Source organism: Papio anubis, chromosome 17 (genome assembly GCF_008728515.1).
Source record: "Papio anubis isolate 15944 chromosome 17, Panubis1.0, whole genome shotgun sequence".
Lineage (NCBI taxonomy): Eukaryota > Metazoa > Chordata > Mammalia > Primates > Cercopithecidae > Papio > Papio anubis.
In genome coordinates, this window is record NC_044992.1 from 46,068,741 (window position 1) to 46,092,180 (window position 23,440).

Below are 23,440 nucleotides of genomic sequence, written 5' to 3' on the forward strand. Positions count from 1 at the left end.
GTCATATACTTGGGTGCTGAGGATGAAGAGTTCATTTGGATGAAGAGTTAATCCAGACCAAGGTCACAACTCTATTGAATTCTATGAAGGCTAAGAGAGACAATGAAGCTTCAGAAGAAAAGTTTGAAACTTGCAGAGGTTGGTTCATGATACTGAAGGAACGAAGCTATCTCTGTAACATAAAGGTGTAAAGGGAAGCAGCAAGTGCTGATGGAGAAGCTGCAGCAAGTTGTCGAGAGATCTAGCTCAGATCATTGATGAAGGTGGCTACACTCAATAACAGATTTTCTTTTCTTTTTTTTTTTTTTTTTGAGACGGAGTCTTGCTCTGTCGCCCAGGCTGGAGTGCAGTGGCGCAATCTCGGCTCACTGCAAGCTCCGCCTCCTGGGTTCACGCCATTCTCCTGCCTCAGCCTCCCGAGTAGCTGCGACTACAGGCGCCCACCACTGCGCCTGGCTAATTTTTTCTATTTTTAGTAGAGACGGGGTTTCACCATGGTCTCGATCTCCTGACCTTGTGATCCGCCCGCCTCGGCCTCCCAAAGTGCTGGGATTACAGGCGTGAGCCACCGCGCCTGGCCTCAATAACAGATTTTCAATGTAGATGAAACATCCTTCTATTGGAAGAAGATGCCACCTAGGACTTTCATAGCTAGAAAGGAGTCAATGCCTGGCTTCAAGGGATTGGCTGACTCTCTTGATAAGGGCTAATGCAGGTGGTGACTTTATGCTCTTTTATCTTTCTAGAAATCCTAGGGCCCTTAAGAATCATGCTAAATTTACTCTCCCTGTGCTCTATAAATGAAAAAACAAAGCCTGGATGTCAGCACATATTTATAGCATGGCTTACTGAATATTTTAAGTTTACTGTTGAGACCTACTGCTCAGAAAAAAAGATTCTTTTAAAAATATTACTGTTCATTGACAATGCACTTGGTCATCCAAGAGCTCTGATGGAAATGTACAAGGAGATCAATGTTTTCATACTGCTAACACAACATCTGTTCTATAGCCCATGGATCAAGAAGTAATTTCCATTTTCAAGTCTTATTACTTCAGAAGTTCATTCTCTAAGGCTATTGCTGACATAGATGGTGATTCCTCTTGGCCGGGTACAGTGGCTCATGCCTGTAGTCTCAGCACTTTGGGAGGCCAAGGCAGGTGGATTACAAGGTCAGGAGATCAAGACCATTCTGGCTAACATGGTGAAACCCCATCTCTACTAAAAATACAAAAAAAAAAAAAAAAAAAAAAAAAGTAGCTGGGGGTGGTGGGCACCTGTGGTCCCAGCTACTCGGGAGGCTGAGGCAGGAGAATGGCGTGAACCCGGGAGGCGGAGCTTGTGGTGAGCTGAGATTGCACCACTGCACTCCAGCCTGGGTGACAGAGCAAGACTCCATCTTAAAAAAAAAAAAAAGAAAAGAAAAAGAATACTCATTATTTATGGGAGGAGGCCAAAATATCAGCATTAACAGGAGTTTAGGCCGGGCACAGTGACTCACGCCTGTAATCTCAGCACTTTGAGAGGCCAAGGCAAGTGAATCACCTGAGGTCAGGAGTTTGAGACCAGCCTGGCCAACAAGGTGAAACCTTGTCTCTACTAAAAATACAAAAATTAGCCAGGTGTGGTGGTGAGTGCCTGTAATCCCAGTTCCTTGGGAGGCCGTGGCAGGAGAATTTCTTGAACCCAGGAGGCAGAGGTTGCAGTGAGCTGAGATCGTGCCATTGCACTCCAGCCTGGGTGACAGAGCAAGACTCCATCTCAAAAACAACAACAACAACAACAACAACAACAACAATTTAGAAGAAATTGATTCCAGCGCTTATGGATGACTTTGAGGAGTTCAGACTTCAGTGGAGAGTAACTGCAGATGTTGTGATAATAGCAAGATAACTAGAATTAGAAGTAGAGCCTGAAGATGAAACTGAATTGCTGCCATCTCATGACAACACTTGAATGGATGAGGAGTTGCTCCTTTTTTTTTTTTTTTTTTTTTTTTGAGATGAAGTCTGGCTCTTGTCCCCCAGGCTGGAGTGCAGTGGCGCAATCTCGGCTCACTGCAACCTCTGCCTCCCGGGTTCAAGTGGTTCTCCTGCCTCAGACTCCCAAGTAGCTGGGATTACAAGCGCATGCCACAATGCTCGGCTAATTTTTGTATTTTTAGTAGAGACGGAGTTTCACCATGTCGGCCAGGCTGGTCTCGAACTCCTGACCTCAGGTGATCCGCCTGCCTCAGCCTCCCAAAGTGCTGGGATTACAGGCATGAGCCACTGCACCAGGCCAGGAGTTGCTTCTTATGGATGAGCAAGGAAAGTGGTTTCTTGAGATGGAATCTACTCCTGGTGAAGATGCTGTGAACAGTGTTGAAATGGCAACAAAGAATTTAGAATACTCCATAAGCTTAGTTAATAAGCAGCAGCAGAGTTTGAGAGGATCGACTCCAATTTTGAAAAAAGAGTTACTGTGGGTAAAATGGTATCAAACAATAATGCATGGTACAGAGAAATCTTTTGTGAAAGGAAGAGTCCGCGGTGGCTCAAGCCTGTAATCCCAGCACTTTGGGAGGCCGAGACGGGCGGATCACAAGGTCAGGAGATCGAGACCATCCTGGCTAACATGGTGAAACCCCGTCTCTACTAAAAATACAAAAAACTAGCCGGGCGAGGTGGCGGGCGCCTGTAGTCCCAGCTACTCGGGAGGCTGAGGCAGGAGAATGGCGTAAACCAGGGAGGCGGAGCTTGCAGTGAGCTGAGATCTGGCCACTGCACTCCAGCCTGGGCAACAGAGCGAGACTCCGTCTCAGAAAAAAAAAGAAAAAAAAGAAAGGAAGAGTCAATCAATGTGGCAAACATAATTGTCTTATTGTAAGAAATTGTTATGGCCACCCAACCCTTCCGCAACCACTACCCTAATCAGTCAGCAGGCGTGACATTGAGGCAAGACGCCCCACCAGCAAAAAGATCATGACTTGCTAGAGGTTCAGATGATTGTCAGCATTTTTAAAGCAATACTTTAAAATTAAGGTATTGATAGCGGCAGGAGGCAGACAAATCCTAGGCAGACAGGGGTGGGTCCCTGTGAAAGCTGACCTCCAAACCAGACAGTTTAAAGCCTGAAAGCCAAGCTACAAGTCTTGGATAAATCCATGGACAGATTGAGAGCCTCTCTTTTTGTTTGGCATGCTTGCCTCTGATTGATCCCCGCCTTTTACCTATTTTACATATGCCTACCCTTCCCTAATTGTTTTTTTACGCTGTGCCCATCTTTAAATGGTACCTTTCTTTTAGCCTTTTTGGCATACTCAGAAACCAATCAGCACACACTCTCCCATTCTGAACCCATAAAAATCCTCTTCAGTCATGGTTCCACTTCCTGTAACTGAAATGATTACCTGTGAGATATTATTTAACTTTTGGACTATGATTTGTTTCCAACCTGTGACTATTTCACATAGCCATTCAAATATTATGAAGATACAGTAAAGATTATGAAACAGGACGGGCGCAGTGGCTCATGCCTGTAATCCCAGCACTTTGGGAGGCCAAGGTGGGTGGATCATGAGGTCAGGAGTTCAAGACCAGCCTGAGCAACATGGTGAAACCTCATCTCTATTAAAAATACAAAAATTAGCCAGGCGTGGTGGTGCGTGCTGTAATCCCAGCTACTCAGGAGACTGAGACAGGAGAATTACTTGAACCTGAGAGGCAGCGGTTGCAGTGAGCTAAGATTGTGCCACTGCGCTCCAGCCTGGGTGACAGAGTGAGATTCAAAAAAAAAAAAAAAAAAAAAAAAAAAAATTATGAAACAGTTACTTGGTATCATTTTGTAAGTAATGAGTTTTTAGTGCTCTTTGGATCTTGAGACCATTTCATAAGCTTTAAGTTTTGAGAATTTCACAGCATAAAGCCCATCACTGATACAGTAATGAAGGAAATGTTCTACAACTCAATAGACAGGTGAGAGGAGAAATGTAATTCATATTAGATTTATTTATTTACTGAACTCAGAGCCTGGGGTTACTACTTGACCCCCCACTGTTATCTAGTTTAAGTGTTCTTTTCTACTTTAGCACATATACCTAGTTTCTGTGTTTTTTGCCTTTTACAAATACAGAAAAGAGAATAATGTTTTAAAATAAAATCAAGGAAAGGCCTAAGGCACCTGAGAGGGCTTTGTTTCTTTCAGTGAAATGAAGGGAAATTGTTGACAACAAGAACTGTGGCAAGGTTATCCAAGGTGACAAATGTCTGTACCACCCAGCGGCTCAGAGTCCTTCTGAAGCATCCTGGTTGTCCAGAAAGGCTCCACCGTGACTCATGATACAGGCCAGTCTTCCCAGTAGCACTCAACATTTGAAAATCAGTCTTCATTTCTCCTTCCCTACAAGCATTTCTCCTTCTCTTCAGTTGGAGAAAGTAATTTAAATTTTGTTTTGTTTTCTTTTGTTTTTAGATGGAGTCTCATTCTGTCACCCAGGCTGGAGGGCAGTGGCATGATCTCACTGCAAGCTCCACCTCCTGAGTTCATGCCATTCTCCTGCCTCAGCCTCCCGAGTAGCTGGGACTACAGGCGGCCGCCACCACACCCAGCTAATTTTTTATTTTTATTTTTTGTAGTTTTAGTAAAGATGGGGTTTCACCATGTTAGCCAGGATGGTCTCGATCTCCTGACCTCGTGATCCACCCGCCTCGGCCTCCCAAAGTGCTTGGATTACAGGCGTTAGCCACCGTGCCTTGCCAGAAGTAATTTTATTTTTTACTTGTTTATTGTTTTATTCATTTGCTCAATCAACAGATCATCTGTCCTCTATTATATGCCAAGAACTGTGCTTGGTTCTGGGAATGAAAAAAGAATAAGATATGGTTTCCTCTAGCACTTATGGAGCTTATAAACCAGCGATAGAGGAAGGTACATAAACAAATCAATAAAGAATTAACTTTACTGTTAATTCTTACTAATTTCTAATACAAATAGATTTGAGTTTATTTGTATCATTTGAATTTCATGAATATAATCATATACTACACTTAAAATGAATAGACATATAAGAAAGAATTGGTGATGTAAGAAATCCACAGGAATGTGTAAATTATTTCAAGAATTAACACTCAGTAGATACTTGCATTCCCAAATAACCTTATAAATGCAGATGAACCTCTAGTTATTTTAGTTGCTTGTAAAATTTATAGAGGTACGTGTATTTCTTCTTTTAACAGGGGTTAGGAACTTGGGGAGGGGGATGGGTGGTGGGTTCTTCTTATGTGTTCTTCAGGTCATATACTCAAGCAGGAGCTACTGAATGGGACGACTGAAATAATCTCTTTTCTTTGCACACTTGGTATTGATAAATATCAGGTGTATCCAAAATAAAATCTCTAGCACTATTACTACGCACCATATGCCTATGCTAGGGGAATAAGATGAAGCACCTTGGAGTTCACATACTGGTGATTGTGCCAGACAATGAGTAATAAAATAGGTAAGAATGGCTGTGGGGAGGCTGGGCATGGTGGCTCACACTTGTAATCCCAGCACGTTGGTAGGCTAAGGCGGGCAGATCCCTTGAGGTCAGGAATTGAAAATCAGCCTGGCCAACATGATGAAACCCCATCTCTACTAAAAATACAAAAAAATTAGCGGGGCGTGGTGGCAGGCACCTATAATCTCAGCTACTCGGGAGGCTGAGGCAGGAGAATGGCTTGAACCAGGGAGGCAGAGGTTACAGAGAGCTGAGATTGGGCCACTGCACTTTAGCCTGGCCGACAGAGTGAGACTCAGTCTCAGAGAATGACTGTGGGGAAGTCAGCTGGGTTCTAGTTACAGTCACATTTCAGGAAAGAATTTAACATGCTGACTTTCACGAACTAAGTGTTTTCTCCATGTGTGCATGTAGGGTAGACCTCTGAAGAGTAGTGCTGTAACTTCTAGGGTAATGGTTGTGAGTCAAGGCAGGATGACGGTTCAGCCTCCTTCTAGGCTAGTGCAAAGGGCTCTTCACTGGGATTAAAGCCTTCTCCCCCAGACTGAATTGCCCACTCCCCAAAACCTCTCCTACAGAAAATTTGGAGTCCTCGCTTATTCCCTGACAGCTCCTTCCTAATCGGGTGGTGAATTAATTATCAAACATGCAACAAAAGATATCAAAAGTTTAGCGAAAATGGCGACATTTTGGAATAAATGACTGTAATGTACGTCCTGCCTGCCACCCTAACTGGCGCACGTTTTGCAGGTCAGTTGCTCTCCCTGGAAGCAGTATGGCCAAGAGGAGGAAGAGTATCTCTCGGATTTCAGCTTGGAGGAGGCAGTTCAGGCTGCCAGAATGGGACTAGCACTTCTGAATATCCCGAGGTCCTGTGACTTCCTTGGGAAGCTCTGCCGCGTCCCTATCCCACCACACCCCACCACAACAGGCGGCTGGAGTAGCGGGACCACCCGGGTCTGCGGCCCAAATCCTTTCTCGCTAAGCGGAAGGGAGGGGTGTTCGGGGGTGGGGTGGGACGGGAAGAGGGGCTTGGGTGGGATTGTGGGATAAGATCGCCCTGGTGACGCGGCGCGGATCTGGACCTGAGCCTAACAAAGGCGGTGTAAATAAAGGTGTCATAAAGGACGGGGCCGGGCGCGCGGTTGTCAGGGGCGCAAGCGTCTCAGGGGCTGCCAGAATGGCTCCCGCTAAGTGCGCGGCGCCAGAGCATGTCATGTCCCAGCTGCACCTCTGGGTCCCACGGCCCCTCCTTAGGTTGGCAACTACTATGGCTACTAGTTCAGGAGGCTCAGCCTCTGGAGTGGGTCCAGGACCCGCTCCAGCCGACTTCCGACCCTCTGGGGCCGACTGAGCCCTGGTTTTCCCGCTCCCCCAATCTCCCACCCGAATCTTCCCTTGCGCTTATCCCCGCCCCCCGCCCCCACCGGCAGACCCGGGGGACTTTGATTACCTGGGGTCCTCTGCTTCCTCCCAGATGTCAGCTCCGCCTCAGGAATCGACTGAGACTTTGACCCAGACTTTGGTTCCATTCCTGGACACGGATTCAGCTGGAGAGCTGCCCCCGGGGCCAGAGCAGTTAGCGGCTGCACACCAGGATCTGGATGACTCCCAGAGGTGGTTCCAATGCTGAACTGGGATCAGAATCAGACCCTAGCTCGGCCTCTTCGCCTCAAAAGTAAGGTTCAAACTGCAGATCTAGCTCAGGCTGCAGATCATCAGGCAGATTAAATACTTTACTTCTTCCACCTCTAGATAGTCAGAATTCAGGCGGGGCGCGGTGGGTTACACCTGTAATCCCAGCACTTTGGGAGGCCGAGGCGGGCGGATCACGTGGTCAGGAGATCGAGACCATCCTGGATAACACGGTGAAACACCGTCTCTACTAAAGATACAGAAAATTAGCAGGGCATGGTGGCACGCACCTGCACTTACTCAGGAGGCTGACGCAGGAGAATCGCTTGAACCGGCAGGTGGAGGTTGCAGTGAGCCGAGATCACGCCACCGCACTCCAGCCTGGGTGACAGAGCGAGACTGTCTCAAAAAATAAATAAATGAATAAATAAATAAATAAATAAATAAATAAATAAACTTAAAAATAAAATAAAATAAATAAGAATTCAAAAGCAACCAAGTTTACTGTTGCCCAAGAACCTGAAGAAAGATCTAGCTAAGCATTGGAAGCTTGCTAAGGTTGTTGTTGGAACTCCACATCTATTTGTATCAAAACTTCGGTGTCAGAAACAAACTTTGCAGGATGAGTATTTAGATTCAAGTATGGATATACTGTATCCGGGCAGCCTGCCTCCAGAACTCCGGGTGAACTCAGATGAGCCTCCAGGGCCCCCTGAGCGAGTCAGTCTTTCTCAACTCCGTCTAGAGCCCGAAACTCAAAATCCAGAGACCCTTGAAGGGATCCAGGCCTCTTCACTCCAGGAAGAAGCCCCAGAGCAGCTTCCACAGCTCCCTGAGGAGGGAGAACCTTCCTCAACCCAGCAGGAGGCCCCAGCTCTGCCTTGAGGGGGTCCACTCTTCTTCAACAGAGCAGGAGGCCCCAGCACAGCAGTGACCTGCCTCTGAAGAGATGGTAGCTCTGCCATTGATACATCATGAGGTAAATGTTCCATTGAAAAGTTGGAGTGAAGCTCAGCACTCACACTTGCCCAGTGTCACAGTCAAACCTGTGGGTATGGAGCTTGTGGTAACTCCAGAGCCAGGTAAGGAACTTACATCAAGCCAGGAACAGGCCACTGCTCAGCCTCCAGAGCACACCAAGGATATGGACTCTTCCTCAACACAATTAGAGGCTCTAGCTTGGACACCAGAGTGCCCTAAGGAGAGGAAACCCTCTGCAACCCAGCAAGGGACCCCAGCTGAGCCTCCAGATCCTCCTGTGGAGGCTGAACTTTCCCCCAGTGAGCAAGCAGGAGCAGCCAGCTCAGCCTTCTGAGTTTCTTGTGGGGGCTGGGGGGTTGAACCTTCTGAGACCCAGCAGGAGGCCCCCGCTCATCCTCCAGAGTCCTCTACAGAGAGTGCAGCTCAAACTCCACCAAATCATGAGGTGACAGTTCACCCTCCAGGTGAGGATCAAGCTCATTCTAACTTGCCCAGCATTACAGCGTTACAGTGAAACCTGCAGATGTGGAGATCATAACTTCAGAGCCTATCAAGGAGGCAGAATCTTCTCCATCCCAGCAGGAGATCCCAACCCAGCCTCCAGAGGAGGTGGAACCTTCTGCAACCAAGAAGGAGGCCCCAACTGAGCCTCCAGGTCCTCCTATGGAGTGTGCACCTTCCCCCAGTGAGCAGGAAGAGCCAGCTGAGCCTTCTGAGTTTCCTGGGAGGTTGAACATTCTGAGGCCCAGCAAGAGGCTCCAACTCAGCTTCCAGAGTCCTCTATGGAGAGTGGAGCTCAAACTCCACCGAATCATGAGGTGATAATTCACCCTCCAGGTGAAGATCAAGCTCCTTTTAACTTGTCCAGTGTTACAGTTAAACTTGTGGATGTGGAGATTACCATAACTTCAGAGCCTACCAAGGAGACTGAATCTTCCAAAGCCCAGCAGGAGGCCCCAGCTCAGCCTCCAGAGGAGTGGAACCTTCTGTAAGCCAGGAGGAGGCCCCAACTGAGCCTCCAGATCCTCCTGTGGAGCCTGAACGTTCCCCCAGTAAGCAGAAGCAGCCAGCTCAGCCTTCTGTGTCTTCTGGGAAGGCTGAATCTTCTCCAGCCCAGCAGGAGGCCCCAGCTCAGCCTCCAGCACATCATGAAGTGACAATTTCACCTCCAGGTCACCACCAAGCTCAGCATTCAGATTTGCCCAATGTCACTATTAGGCCTCCAGACAAGCAGCTCACCATAGCAACAGAGCTTACTGCAGAGATAGGAACTTCTCCAATCCACCAGGAGGCTACAGCTCAGCTCTCAGGGCCAGGTAATGATGTAGAACCTTCTGCACCACCCAGCATGGGGGCCCACCTCTGCCTCTAGAGTCATCAGAAGACACTGGACCTTTAGCAGGTCAACGGGAGACTTCAGTTCAATCTCCAGAACCTGTTAATAATGAGAACCCCTCTCCAACCCAGCAAGAGGCTGCAGCTGAGCATCCACAGACCCCTGAGGAGGCTGAGTCTTCTCCAGCCCAGCGAGAAGCCCAACCTCAGACTCCAGATCCCCCAAAGGAAGTAGAACCTTCTCCAGTCCAGCAAGAGTTCCCAGCTGAGCCACCAGAGCCCCCTAAGGGTTGAACCATCTGCAACCCAGCAAGAAGCCTCAGGTCATCCTCCAAAGTCCACCGAAGAGGTCAGTCCTCCACTGCAGCGGGAGATACCAGCTCAGCCATCAGAGCCACCTGAGAAGGTCGAACCATCTCCAGTCCTACAGCAGACCCCAATTCAGCTTTTAGAGCCACCTAAAGAGGTAGAATCCTCTCCAGTCCAGCAGGCAGGCCCTGCTCAGTCCTCAGAGGCACCTGTGGTAGTAGAACCCTCTCAGACCCAGCAGATGGCCCCATCTTCACCTCCAGAGCTCCCTCAGGAGGTGGAACCATCTCTTAACTCAGCAGGGGGTTCCAGCTCAGACTCCAGAGCCCCTTATGGAGGTAGAACCTTCAAGCCAGCAGCTGGTCCCAGCTCAGCATCCAGAGCCACCTCAGGAGGTTGCAGCTCAACCTCCAATGCATGAGATGACAGTTGCAATAGCAGGCCAGGACCAAGCCCAGTATCCAGTATCACCCAGTGTCACATTTCAACCTTTAGAGCTGGGGCTTACCATCACTCCGGAATCCACTGTGGAGGGTGAGCATTCTACAACCCTGAGGAAGACTACTGCTCCTCCAAAACACCCTGAGGTGATGCTTCCACCTCCAGACCAGGTTCAGGCTCAGCACACAAACCTAACAGGTCATAGTTCAACCTTTGCACCTGGAACTTACCACAACTCCACAACCATGTTTTTTTTTCTCCAACCATGGAGAACTCAACTCAGCTTCCAGAGCCACCTACAGGGGTTGCAGCTCAACCTCAAGCTCATTATGAGGTAACACCAGGTCAGGATCAAGCTCAGCATTCAACACTGCCCAGTGTCACAGTTTAGCCTTTGGGCCTGGGGCTTACTATCACTCCAGAATCCATGACAGAGGTTGAACTTTCTCCAACCACGCAGGAGACCCCAACTCAGCCTCCTAAGGTTGTACCCCAACCTCCAGTATATTAAGAGGTAACAGTTCCAACGCCAGGTCAGGATCAAGCTCAGCATCCAATGTCAACCAGCATTGCAGCTCAACTTTTGGACCTGGGACTTACTATCACTCCAGAACCCACTACGGAGGTTGAACATTCTACACCCCTGAAGAAGACTCTAGTTTCTCCAAAGCACCCTAAGGTGACACTTCCACATCCAGACCAGGTTCAGACTCACCATTCAAACCTGACTCAAGCCACAGTTCAACCTTTGGATCTGGAACTTACCTTAACTCCAGAATCCACTATGGAGGTTGAACCTTCTCCAACCATGCAGAAGACCCTAACTTGGTCTCCAGAGCTACATAAGGAGGTTGTAGCTCAACCTCCTGTATATTTTGAGATGTCCGTGCCAACACCAGGCCAGGATCAAGCTCAGCATCCAACATCACCCAGCGTCACAGTTCAACCTTTGGATCTGGGGCTTACCATCACTCCAGAATCTATTACAGAGGTTGAAACTTCTACAGCCCTGATGACTATAGCTCCTCCTCCAGAGCACCTTGAGGTGACACTTCCACCTCCAGACAAGGGTCAGGCTCAGCATTCAAACCTGACTCAAGTCACAGTTCAACCTCTGGACCTGGAGCTTACCATAACTACAGAACCTACTATAGAGGTTAAACCATCTCCAACCGTGGAGGAGACCTCAACTCAGCCTCCAGACCTGGGACTTGCCATCACTCCAGAACCCACTACAGAGATTAGACATTCTACAGCCCTGGAGAAGACTACAGCTCCTTGTCCAGACCAGGTTCAGACTCTGCATTGAAAACTGACTGAAGTCACAGGTCCACCTACTGAACTAGAATCTACTCAGGATTCATTGATGCGGTCTGAAAGTTACCCCCAAAATAAGGCTTTAACTGCACCAGAGGAACAGAAGGCCTCCACAAGCACCAACATATGTGAGCTCTGTACCTGTGGAGATGAGATACTGTCATGTACTGATCTCAGCCCAAAGCAGAGGCTCCGCTGAGTGCCTGTGCCAGAGCCCAACACCTACAATGGCACCTTCACCATCTTGTAAGAATCACCTTTCCTCCATTGTCCTCTGTGTCCTGCCTCACACGGCAGCCTTTTCCTGGAGGCCTTCCTGTGCCTTCTTTATCTCCCCAAGCTATGCTGACAACTAACTTCCTGCTTTCACCTCTGCCTGTAATCTCTTCCTTCTCCTCATTATCCTTTACAATTAGGCCCCTTCTGCAGTCTTTTACTTGTGATTGCTCTTACTTGTTTTCTTATCCATTTTCATTTAGCCCTATCACGTCATTGCTTAACCGCTGCTCTCCTCCCATTTTCACTTCACCCTCTTCACAGCAGCCTGTCCCTCTCCCCATCTCAGTGATGATGTTCTAAATGGTTAAGAGTTGATTCTGGAGCCAGGCTGCCTGGGTCTGCACCCAGGGCTGTCAATTATTAGCTTGGTGACCCTGAGCAAGTTATTCTGCTCTGTAACTCAATTTCCTTATCTTTAAACTGGGGATTATGCTAGTCACCATTTCATAAGATTGTTGTGAAATTTAGGTGAGTGAATATATGAAACACTTCATCAGTGCCTAGCATATGTAGGAGTGTTGGCTGTTAACATGATTACTCAGTCCTTTAGCTATGGCCAGAACTCATCTTTGTCACTGGCTTTCTATATGTAGCACTCATTTTGTGTCCAATCCAGAGCCAAGTATGCTACTGTCCCTAGAACATGAAAATGATAGGAGGGAAGAAAGAGAATAGGCATAAAAAAGGAGGTGTATATAATTAGGTACTAAAAGATAATGCAGACCATCGGTGCTAGAATTCACCAGAAACTGAGATCTTGAGATTTGGAGGTCAGAGAAATCTGGATAAGCTAAAACTTTACTTGGGGCTTAAAAAGTAGCTATAATTTGTTAAATAAGGAAAAAAATGGGAGTACAGTCTAGGCAAAGGCATGGCTACAGATGTGGTGAGAATTTAGTAAACCAATCTGGCTGCAAAGAATCAGGTGAGGGAGCAATGAAGAAACAATTATGTAAAACTTTGATTAGCAGGTATGGGAGTTTAAAAGTTACACAATGACATATGGAAAGCCATTGAAAATTTCCAACCAAAAGAGATTAGATGATTAAAACAGGAGGATTATTTTATTTTTTGCATAATGTTCAAGTGCAGACATGCAGATGATTATTTTAGAATCCGTATGTAGAGTGCCCTAGAGGGGAAAGCTTAATTCAGGGAGACAAAATAGAAAGGTCTAGCAAAATCTAGGGGTAAAGTGTGAAGGGGCTAAATCAGATTGGTTGTGATAGGAGTGGAAAGAAAAGGCCTAGGATGTTTCAACAGAGGGCACCGGGCCAAAGCTTTGGCATTACCCAGCATAGGGTTTCTTTCTTCTTATTTGTTGATAATGATAAGTTTTTGCCCAGTTTTCTGTTGAAGTATTTACCATTTTTGATTTGTAGAAGGAGTTAGTTTAGACACATAAGGGCTTTTGGATAAAATACTTACATTCAAAGTAATTAACTGGCATTATCTGTCTAAGAGATGGGATGGATAGGAAGCTAAGCTTCCGGGAGATGCCTCATTTGTGCCAGTGGCCCCACATTATTTCTTGGTTAATTGTGCAAACTGGGAAGCTGACAGCACTGGAAATTAGAAAGCAGGTGTTATTCTCTGTTTCTGAATATCCCCCACAAGGTTGCCATGATTCTTTTACTTATCCTGTTCATTCTTTTCCTACCTATTCAAGGATATGAACTGTGTTTCTTCACAGAAATGTCCAAGGAAACTATATATCTTACATTGGTGAAGACGTATGAAAAGCATACAGTTGGACTGAGAAACTGTGAGTATATTCTCTCCAAATATGACAAAAAAAACTAACTGCATTGTAAGATCCTTCCTGGTATAGAATTTTGAGGTCAGTACCTCTGAGAAAACATGTTTCCCCTCCATACCCCAAATCAACCTCTGTTGATTGCAATCCTGTGGTTATTTTAAAATTAAATTTGGTAGGCTCTCTTTAAAATAAGAGTCAATTTAAATTTATTTTTTATCATACAAATAATACTTTGTTTTATATATATACACACACACACACACACACACACACACACATATATATATATATATATATATATTTTTTTTTTTTTTTTTTTTTTTTGGAGACGGGATCTTACTCTGTTCCCCAGGCTGGAGTGCAGTGGTGCAATCATGACTCACTGCAGCCTCCACCTCCCAGACTCAAGTGATCCTCCCATCTCAGCTTCCCAAGTTACATGCTACCATGCCCACCTAATTTTTTATTTTTTGTAGAGACAGGGTCTCCCTATATTGCTTAGGCTGGTCTCAAACTCCTGGGCTCAAGTGATCCTCCCACCTTGGCCTCCCAAAGTGCTGGGATTACAGGCATTTTGTAATCTCAGTCCCCAGCCCCCAGCCCCATCCCTAGCCCATGATTACATTCTTAATGTATAAAAATGAAATAACAGCTATAACAAAAACCCTCCTTGTGTCCTACTCCCTCATCCCTGAGGTAACACTCTGTGTTTAGTATATAACCTTCCAGACTTTTCCCCATTTGCCTACATACATATTTACATAAAGTAAAATAGATTTGTTGTGTGGCTTTAAAAATCTTTTTTCTTCACATAAATGGTAACGTCTTGTAACTTGATTCTTTCACTTCATGATATGTTTTAGATTTCTTTCCTTCCCAGTACTTAGAGGGTTACCACATTCATTTTAAACTCCTGCATAATACTCCATAGTATGGATGTATCATAGTTTATTTAATAGTTCCCCCATTGATGGATGTTTAGATTATGTCTAGTTTTCTTGTTACATGCATTGCTGCAATGAAATCCATGCTTCTTTGTGAACATGGGCAAGTATTTCTGTAGAATACATATCTAGAAATGGAATTGTTGGGGTGAAGCCTATGTAGATATGAAATTTTAATTGCTGTTGAAAATGTTGTGCCAACTTACACTATGGTCAACAGAGTATAACAGCATTCATTTCCCCACACTTTTCACCACTGGGTATTCTACAACTTTTTGTTGATGTTATGGGGGAATAAAAGGTATCCCATCTAAATTTGAATTTTTGTGATTACTTATGAATTTAATTAAATATCTTTATATGTTTATTGAACATTTGTGTTTCTTCTCTGAGTTTTCTGTCCTCTGTCCATGATCTTGTTGAATTTTTAAAATCATTTTCTTATTGATTTATAGAAGGAATTAGACACATACATGATTTTGGAAAAAATGCTTACATTCAAAGTAACTGGCTTTTTTTTTTTTTTTTTTTTAATTGAGACAGTCTTGCTCTGTCACCCCAGGCTGGAGTGCAATGGCGCCATCTCGGCTCACTGTAACTGCCACTGCCCGGGTTCAAGCGATTCTCATGCCTCAGCCTGCAGAGTAGGTGGGACTACAGGTGTGCACCACCATGCCTGGCTAATTTTTTTGTATTTTTAGTAGAGACGGGATTTCGCCTTGTTGGCCAGGTTGGTCTCGAACTCGTGACTTCAGGTAATCTGCCCTGGGATTATAGGTGTGAGCCACCACCCCCGGCTAGTAACTGGCATTTTTCACAACAGTTTATGTGTCACATCATTAGTTCAACTTATATAGACAAACTATACATGAGTTCTAAATTTAAAATAAAACACATGACAATCACAGTCATCTAAGAAGAGGAGTTATGACCACTTTAAAATAGTTTCCCTCACCCTTAGTTTGATATCTTATTGATAAGAAAAAAAAATGCTGGAACTAGACAATCCTGTTTCCTAGCTCTAAAGGAGAAATGGGATTCTGGGGCTTGTGTTCCAGTTGGAGTCTTCTGATAATAGGAAGGTGTGGGAGATGGCTAGTAAGGGAGTGTACACTCTTCCTCCAGGGCTGCAGGACCCTGCCCCCTTTCTAACACCAATTGCTCCTGCCTGGAGGAAGACACCTTTGCTGCCTGGCCCAAGGAAGGATATGTGGTTGATGTACCTCTGGCTCCACAGTCCCAACCAATAACTTGTAGGTAGTTCCTGGGTATTTCTGACAGGGGATCATTTGTAGAGCTGCTTCCACATTTTGAGTTAAGATTGTGGATTTTTAAATTATTTCTGTTCTATAATTTTTAGAGATTTGCTAGAGGTTGGATGGTTAGAGACTTGGCATGTTCTCAATCTGCCACAACTTTTTAGGAAAACAATTTTGTACCCTTATCATATCCTAGAGAAACCCAGGAAAAGTATTATCAGAATACAAGTATAAGAATGTTCAAAGCAGCATTCTTTGTAATAACTAAAAGCTAGAAAAATCTCAGTATCTGTCCACAGTGGATGAATCAATACTTTGCAGTATAATAATACAATGGAATACTCTATTATTCTATTATATAATAATAGAAGCATATTAATACTTTATGTAATAATAAAAGTATTATTAATACTTATTAAAAGTATTATTATGTGTGTGTATACTGAATAGAAGTATTATTAATACTTCTATTATTGATTAGAAACATAATGCAAGTCACATACATAATCTTAACTTTTCCGGTAGTCACTTAAAAAATAAAACTAAAAAAGAAACAGGTGAAACATGTGAATATATTATATCCAAAATATTATCATTCCAACATGCAGTCATTATATATGTCATTAATGAGAAATTTTATTTTCATACTAAGTCTTCGAAATATCCAAAGTGGTATCATTTCTACATGTTGTTAGTATAAAAATTAATTGGGGAGTTTACATTCTTTTTTCCATACTAACTCTTTGAAGTCTAAATTTGGTTGCTAAATTCTTATCACAAAAACTTAATCTGTTCTGCTGAGCAGTCTAGGGAGAAAAGTAAATAATGATAATAAAAATACTTAACCTGGCTGGATGTTAGGTAGCTCATGCCTGTAATCCCAGCATTTTGGGAGGCATAGGCAGGAGGATCACTTGAACCCAGTAGTTCAAGACTAGCCTGGCAACACAGTGAAACCACGTCTCTACAAAAAATTAAAAATATTAGCGAGGCATGACGGTGTGTGCTTATAGTCCCAGCTACTAGGCAGGCTGAGGTGGGAGGATCACTTGAGCCTGGGAGGTCGAGGCTGCAGTACGCTGTGATTGTGCTACTGCTCTCTAGGCTGGGCAACAGAGTGAAACCTTGTCTCAAAACAAACAGACAAGCTGAGATCCAGCCACTGCACTCCAGCCTGGGCGACAGAGCAAGACTCCGTCTCAAAAAAAAAAAAAAAAACAAAAAAAAAAAACAAACAAACAGACAGACAAAACACCTTAATCTATATTTAGATTTTGTAAAATTTGCAGTTGAAAAAGTAGCATCATATATCCAATAAATTTTCTAATGACTGCATTGAGTATCAGCTTTTAAATTTAAAAATAATTAAAATGAGTAAATTAAAGATTCAGTTCCTCAGTCACTAACAGTAGCCAAATATAGCTAGTAACTACCTTATTGAAAGCACAACACAGGTCTTGGAATGAATCAACCTCAGCAACATACATCTTAAATGTACAAACAGATTATTGAGTGAAAGAAGTAATACAGAAAATAATATGTGTAATATGATTTCTTTTATATAATGTTCAAGAAGGCAAAGCTAAAATATGTTGTTTATGACTGACATATAATAGGTAAAACGACATTTTATTTTATTTAATTTATTTTTGAGACAGGGTTTGCAGTGGTGCAAACGCAGCTCACTGCAGCCTGGACCTCCCATGCTCAAGCAATCTTCCCATCTGAGCCTCTCCAGTAGCTGGGACTACAGGTGTGCGCCAACATGCCCAGCTAATTTTAAAATTTGTCTAGAGATGAGGTCCTGCTGTATTACTCAGACTGGTCTCGAACTTCTGGGCTCAAGCAATCCTCCTACTTTGGCTTCCCAAAGCACTGAGATTACAGGTGTGAGCCACCGTGCCCAGCCAGAACTACATTTTATTTTACTTTACCAGTTTATTTTATTTTATTTTATTTTATTTTTTGAGACAGAGTTTTGTTCTTGTCGCCCAGGCTGGAGGACAGTGGCGCGAACTCGGCTCACGGTAACCTCCGCCTCCTGGGTTCAAGTGATTCTCCCACCTCAGCCTCCCAAGTAGCCGGAATTACGGGCACCCACCACCAGGTCCAATCAATTTTCGTATTTTTAGTAGAGATGGGGTTTCACCGTGTTGACCAAGCTGGTCTCGAACTCCTGACCTCAGGTGATTCACCCGCCTCAGCCTCCCAAAGTGCTGGGATTACAGGCGTGAGCCACTGTGCCAGGCCGGAGCTACATTTTAAAAACAAGAAAATTATTACAAAGGTCAGGATAGTGGATATCTATAAGGGTTAGAGAGGAGGCTGTGATTGGAGAGGACCTGGGGCTTCTGGGATGCTAGCAATGATCTTTCGTAACGATGGTATATGGGTATCTGCTTTATAATTATTAAACTGAATATTTGGCCAGGTGCAGTGGCTCACATCTGTAATTGCAACACTTGGGAGGCTGAGACAGGGGAATCACTTGAGCCCAGGAGTTTGAGATCAGTCTGGACAACAGAGTGAGACCCTGTCTCAGAAATTAAAATAAAATAAAATAAAATATAAACAACATTTATGTTATGTGTGGTTTATGCACATTGTAGTTCTCAAATATTTTTAATGGGAGAAAAAAGTCGAATGACTTCACTTGCAGCCCTGACATGGTTCCATGTGGGGCTTTTATAACAAGGTTTGGGAAAAGAGGGGAGGAAACGGAAGTTCTGCTGATACTGGTGCCACCAGAGTTGGATTCGAACAGGGACTTTGTGATCTAGAGAGGAGGCATTAAATAGATAATTTGGTGGGAAGAGTGGGTAGGGGTGTGCTTGTGTGTGTGTGTGTGTGTGTGTGTGTGTGTGTGTGTGGTGGTGGTGGTGGTGGAGAGAGATGGACACAAAAAGGAAAATGTAAGAAAAGGTTTGAATGAAAGCAGAGCAGATACCACCATCTTGAAATTACCATCACCCAGCTTTCCTCCACATGTAGGAGTTAATCCTGTGTAGCAAATAGTTGTAGTTTGCATTTTGATCTAGAAAATAATTTTTCATTTTCCAGAATTCTCAATGAAAATTATTTGACTGAATTACATAAGGATTCATTTGAAGGCCTGCTATCCCTCCAGTATTTGTAAGTTAGTTAGTTAATCATGTTTATTAGTTTTTAGTCATATTATCTGTAAAATGAATAAGGGGTTCAAATTAGATAATCTCTAAGATTTCTTTCAGCAATACAATTCTGCAATTCTGTAAGTTTGTATAGGGTCTCAGCCAATCTCTAGCATTAATATCTTCTATGCATTTTCAGGTTTTTAACCATATAGACAGAATACAGACAGAAAAAAATTTCACATGGTAATAAGATATGAGCAGTGATTGATACCCATATGAACCTTGTTTTATAAAAAGTGTTCACATATCATCTTCTTATATTCAGTCTACAACCAATAGATCAAATCTAATCTACAGTCTGTTTTTAAATAGCCCATCAAGTTAAGAATGGTTTTTACACTTTTAAAGGACTGGGAAAGAAAAAGAAAAGAAACAAAGAGAAATATGCAACAGAGACCACATGTGGCCCACAAAGCCTAAAATATTTACCATCTGACCTTCACAAAAAAGATTTAGGGCCGGGCACGGTGGCTCACGCCTGTAATTTCAGCACTTTGGGAGGTTGAGGCGGGAGGATCACCTGAGGTCAGGAGTTCGAGACCAGCCTGGCCAACGTGGTGAAACCCTGTCTCTGCTAAAAGTATAAAAATTAGCCAGGCATGGTGGTCGGTGCCTGTAATTCTAGCTACTCGGGAGGCTGAGGCAGGAGAATCACTTGAACCCAGGAAGCAGAGGTTACAGGATCATGCCACTAAACTCCAGCCTAGGCAACAGAGCAAGACTCTGTCAAAAAAAAAAACAAAAAAAAGAGAAAGATTTGAAAAAGTTGCTTTAGTAGAATGAAAGGAATTAAAGTTAACTTCAGATTGTTGCCTGAAGGAGAAGAAAATATAGACCACCTACATTAATTTGAATATCATTAATCCAGAATTTTTTGATAATTTAATCTAAATTAAATTAATATTTAAATATTAAATAATAAGCAGCTGAATTATATAAATAATATTATCAAGAATATTAAGCTACCAAAAGAATAGCCTGGTATTCAGGATTTCATTTCAGGAATTGTTATGTTAAAACAGATGTTTAAAATGATGGTTAAGTGGTATAGCTAGAGTGTTTATAGCAAGTAAACATATCAGAAATGCCCCTAACTCTTCACTAATTACAAAATAAACTATGTCCTCGGCTGTGTTACCAAGGAAGGGATACCTGCATGGTATTTCTGTCTGTTTAGAGATAAGAAGATACTATGTTCATTGCTATGAAAGCTTGATTTTTATCCTTTGTCCATGGTTCAGAGGTGTGTATGTCATTAATCCTCATTAAGCTCATTAGTGATGCTTTTTTGCAAACAGATTCAAACGTAGAAGGCTTAAGGAAAGTGGGTGTAAAGACCCTCAGGTAGATACCAAAGTGCTACAAAGGCCATGAAGTAATAAAACTACATTTCCTTTAAAATAGTCATTTTCCTTCTACTCACTGCCCCAGCTATTCATTTATTTTATAACTGTGAGTTCGATTTATTTCCATGTGTTGGTTTTAAACACGGTGGGCAATGCAGATGAACAAGACCTAGTCCATGCTTTCAAGAAGTTTATGCTCAGAAGAAATGGGATGAAAAATAACTACATTAAAAAGAAGAAATGGATGTGGGCTCTAGGAGGGATACATTGTTTCTGGAGCATAGAAGAGAGGAGATCGACTTCAATTTGGACCCAGGAAGATGTTATTAGAAGAATGCCATTTGAATAGGACTTTGAAGGGCCGTTGCGTAACATCAGACAAACATCTTGGGGAAAAGATTCTAAACTTGCAAAAGGAAAATGGGAGAAGGGCAAAACACAGGAAAGTATTTGAGGAATGCCATGAGTACCTGTAGAGTACAAGGAGGTAGAGCAGGAAATTATAGAGCCAGATCTTCTAGGGCTTTGAATGTCAAGCTAAGGAGCCATCATACGGACCAGTGTTATCACAGCAGTGCTGTGAGCTAGAGCTGCAGCGCAATCACTGGGAGGGCGCATTAGAACTCAGTTCTGCACTCTACCCTCGCAGTTACTGATTCAGTTGGTCTAGAGTGGGACTAAAAATTTGCATCTTCAGAAATTTCCTAGGAGATGCTGGTCTTTGCAAGCCACTTCTGGAGAGTTTATCTCATGACTGTGTGCAGGATGGTTTAGGAAGGGAGAGACTAGAGATGGAGACATCAGTCAGACAACATTACACCTTCCAGGTAAAGAGGGAGGGACAAGCTGACAAGCTGGAATCAATGGAAATAAGAGTCAACTGGAGTTAAGAATGGGTGTTGACTACACCTGTTTTTATTTGAAAAATAAAAATCCAGTTCCATGTTGTTTTGTTGCCCTATCACTGTGTAACTGAAGAAATTGCTTTCATGAAATAATAAAGCAATATATAACCAAAAAAGAATTTCTATTAATATGATAGAAATTAATTATATTAATATGGTTTGAATTAGTTCAAAGTTATGTATTAGTTAAAGGGGTAACTTCCTTTCAAATGATGTGAAAGGATGTCTTTTATTTCTTCTGACGTTGAACTGGCTTAGGAAAATAGACCTAAACTAGGAAGGTGAGACTATTTCTTTTAATATTAGAAACTATATATAAAGATAAAAACTTCGAGCTCACAATCTAGGATTTGATGAGACTACAAAAGGTCATTTCATCAAGTCTACTGCTCTCAGGAAAAATTAATTCCAAAGTTTATCAAGATCTATAGTTGTATATTTTATGTGTTAAAACCATGAAGGTGAGACTCTAGGAGAGGTACTGGCAAGGTTAGAGGCTCTGGGAAGTTCAAATACAAGTCCAAACATATAGAGTTTAGACGAAAACTATGTATTTAATGTTACTGTAAACTCTTCCTATTTATTCCTACTAATTTGACATCTAATAACTAATCAAGGCAATATTTTCCTTTTACTTTTCCTAGAGATTTATCCTGCAATAAAATATAGCCTATTGAAAGACATATATATGAACCACTACCATTTTTGCACTTTATGTAAATTACAAATATAACTCGATTACATTTAGAACTTTAATAAAACTTAATGATAAACCCCTTTGCTATTCATTTTGAAATATGATTAAAATTTTTAAGTTACTAAAATTATATAGCAAATCCTCTTTGTCCCTAGGAAAGATTAGAGTAAGAATTACTACACAGATCATAGTGAATCATCAGAGAGCAGTGGTTCTCAACCAGTGTGATTTTGCACCCAGGTGACACTTGGCTATGTCTGGAGACAGTTTTGGTTGCCACAACTGTGGGTGTCCTCCTGGCATCTGGTAGGCAGAGGCCAGGAATGCTGCTAAATATCCTACAAGGTACAGGACAAACCCCTATGGCAAAGAATTATATAGTCCAAGAGTCAATGGCCCTGAAGTTGTGAAATCCTGTCCTAGGGAAATAAAGCTCACTTAACGTAAGTATTTACTGAGCATTCACTGTTTTGTATCTAAGGCACCACAAGTGCAAGGTTAAAGTATAAATCATAAGCCAGTATCTTTCACTGTGAGATTTCTTTAGTACATAGAGAAAGTATTGAGGTTATGTTCCATCCTATGCAAATTAGAATCAATGCAAGTGATAAACGTTCTGAAATAATATATATTTTTTCTTCCTTGGCTTGTGTCTTTTTTGGCAGGAATCTTGGTTGCAATTTACTCACAGAACTGAGGTTTGGAACATTTCAGGCCTGGCACGGGATGCAGTTTTTACACAAGTTGTAAGTGAGATGGAAGATGAATACATGTAAACAACTATTTACGTGTAAGAACCTCATACAATTATTGGTTAGCTGGGTATAAGCCCATTATGAACTCTGAAAAGTATGTCTTAAGATCCATTCGTTGGGCTGGGCGCAGTGGCTTACGCCTATAATCCCAGCACTTTGGGAGGCAGAGGCAGGCGGATTACCTGAGGTCGGGAGTTTGAGACCAGCCTGACCAACATGGAGAAACCCCGTCTCTACTAAAAATACAAAATTAGCCGGGCGTGGTGGCACATGCCTGTAATCCCAGCTACTTGGGAGGCTGAGGCAGGAGAATCGCTTGAACCTGGGAGGCGGAGGTTGCGGTGAGACGAGATTGTGCCATTGCACTCCAGCCTGGGCAACAAGAGCGAAACTCCGTCTCAGAAAAAAAAAAAAAAAAAAAAGATCCATTCGTTTTTTCAAATGGGGAAGCTAAAGTACGAAGAGACCAAGAAACTTACATAGTTTATATATGACCTGCCCTGCTTTTCCTAGTTCTGACCTTTGGCATGGGCAAGAAAATGCATGAAACAAGTGACCCTATTGGCACAATGGTCTCAACACACCAAATGTATGCTGGGGGCTGGGCTCCTTCGTTTTGGGTCAAATCTTTCTAGTAAAAAAGGCTAATTTGCTTCAGGAAACATTCGCCATAGTGAGAAATGGGCCCATTGCATTTCTTTCCAAAGGCAAGTTGCCAAGGGAAGGTGCCAGTAATTTTGTGACTGATATGACACTGTTCTGTGGTGTTTATAAGTTGAAACAGTATATTTTATTGTATTACAAAAGTTTGTAAAACAAACAAAAA

At 43.1% G+C, this 23,440-nt stretch overlaps 1 pseudogene; it reads left to right on the plus strand.

Annotated features, from left to right (window-relative positions):
- The first annotated feature begins 6,507 nt into the window (after window positions 1-6,507).
- LOC101002909 overlaps window positions 6,508-23,440 on the plus strand; it is a 39,240-nt pseudogene continuing 22,307 nt past the window's right edge.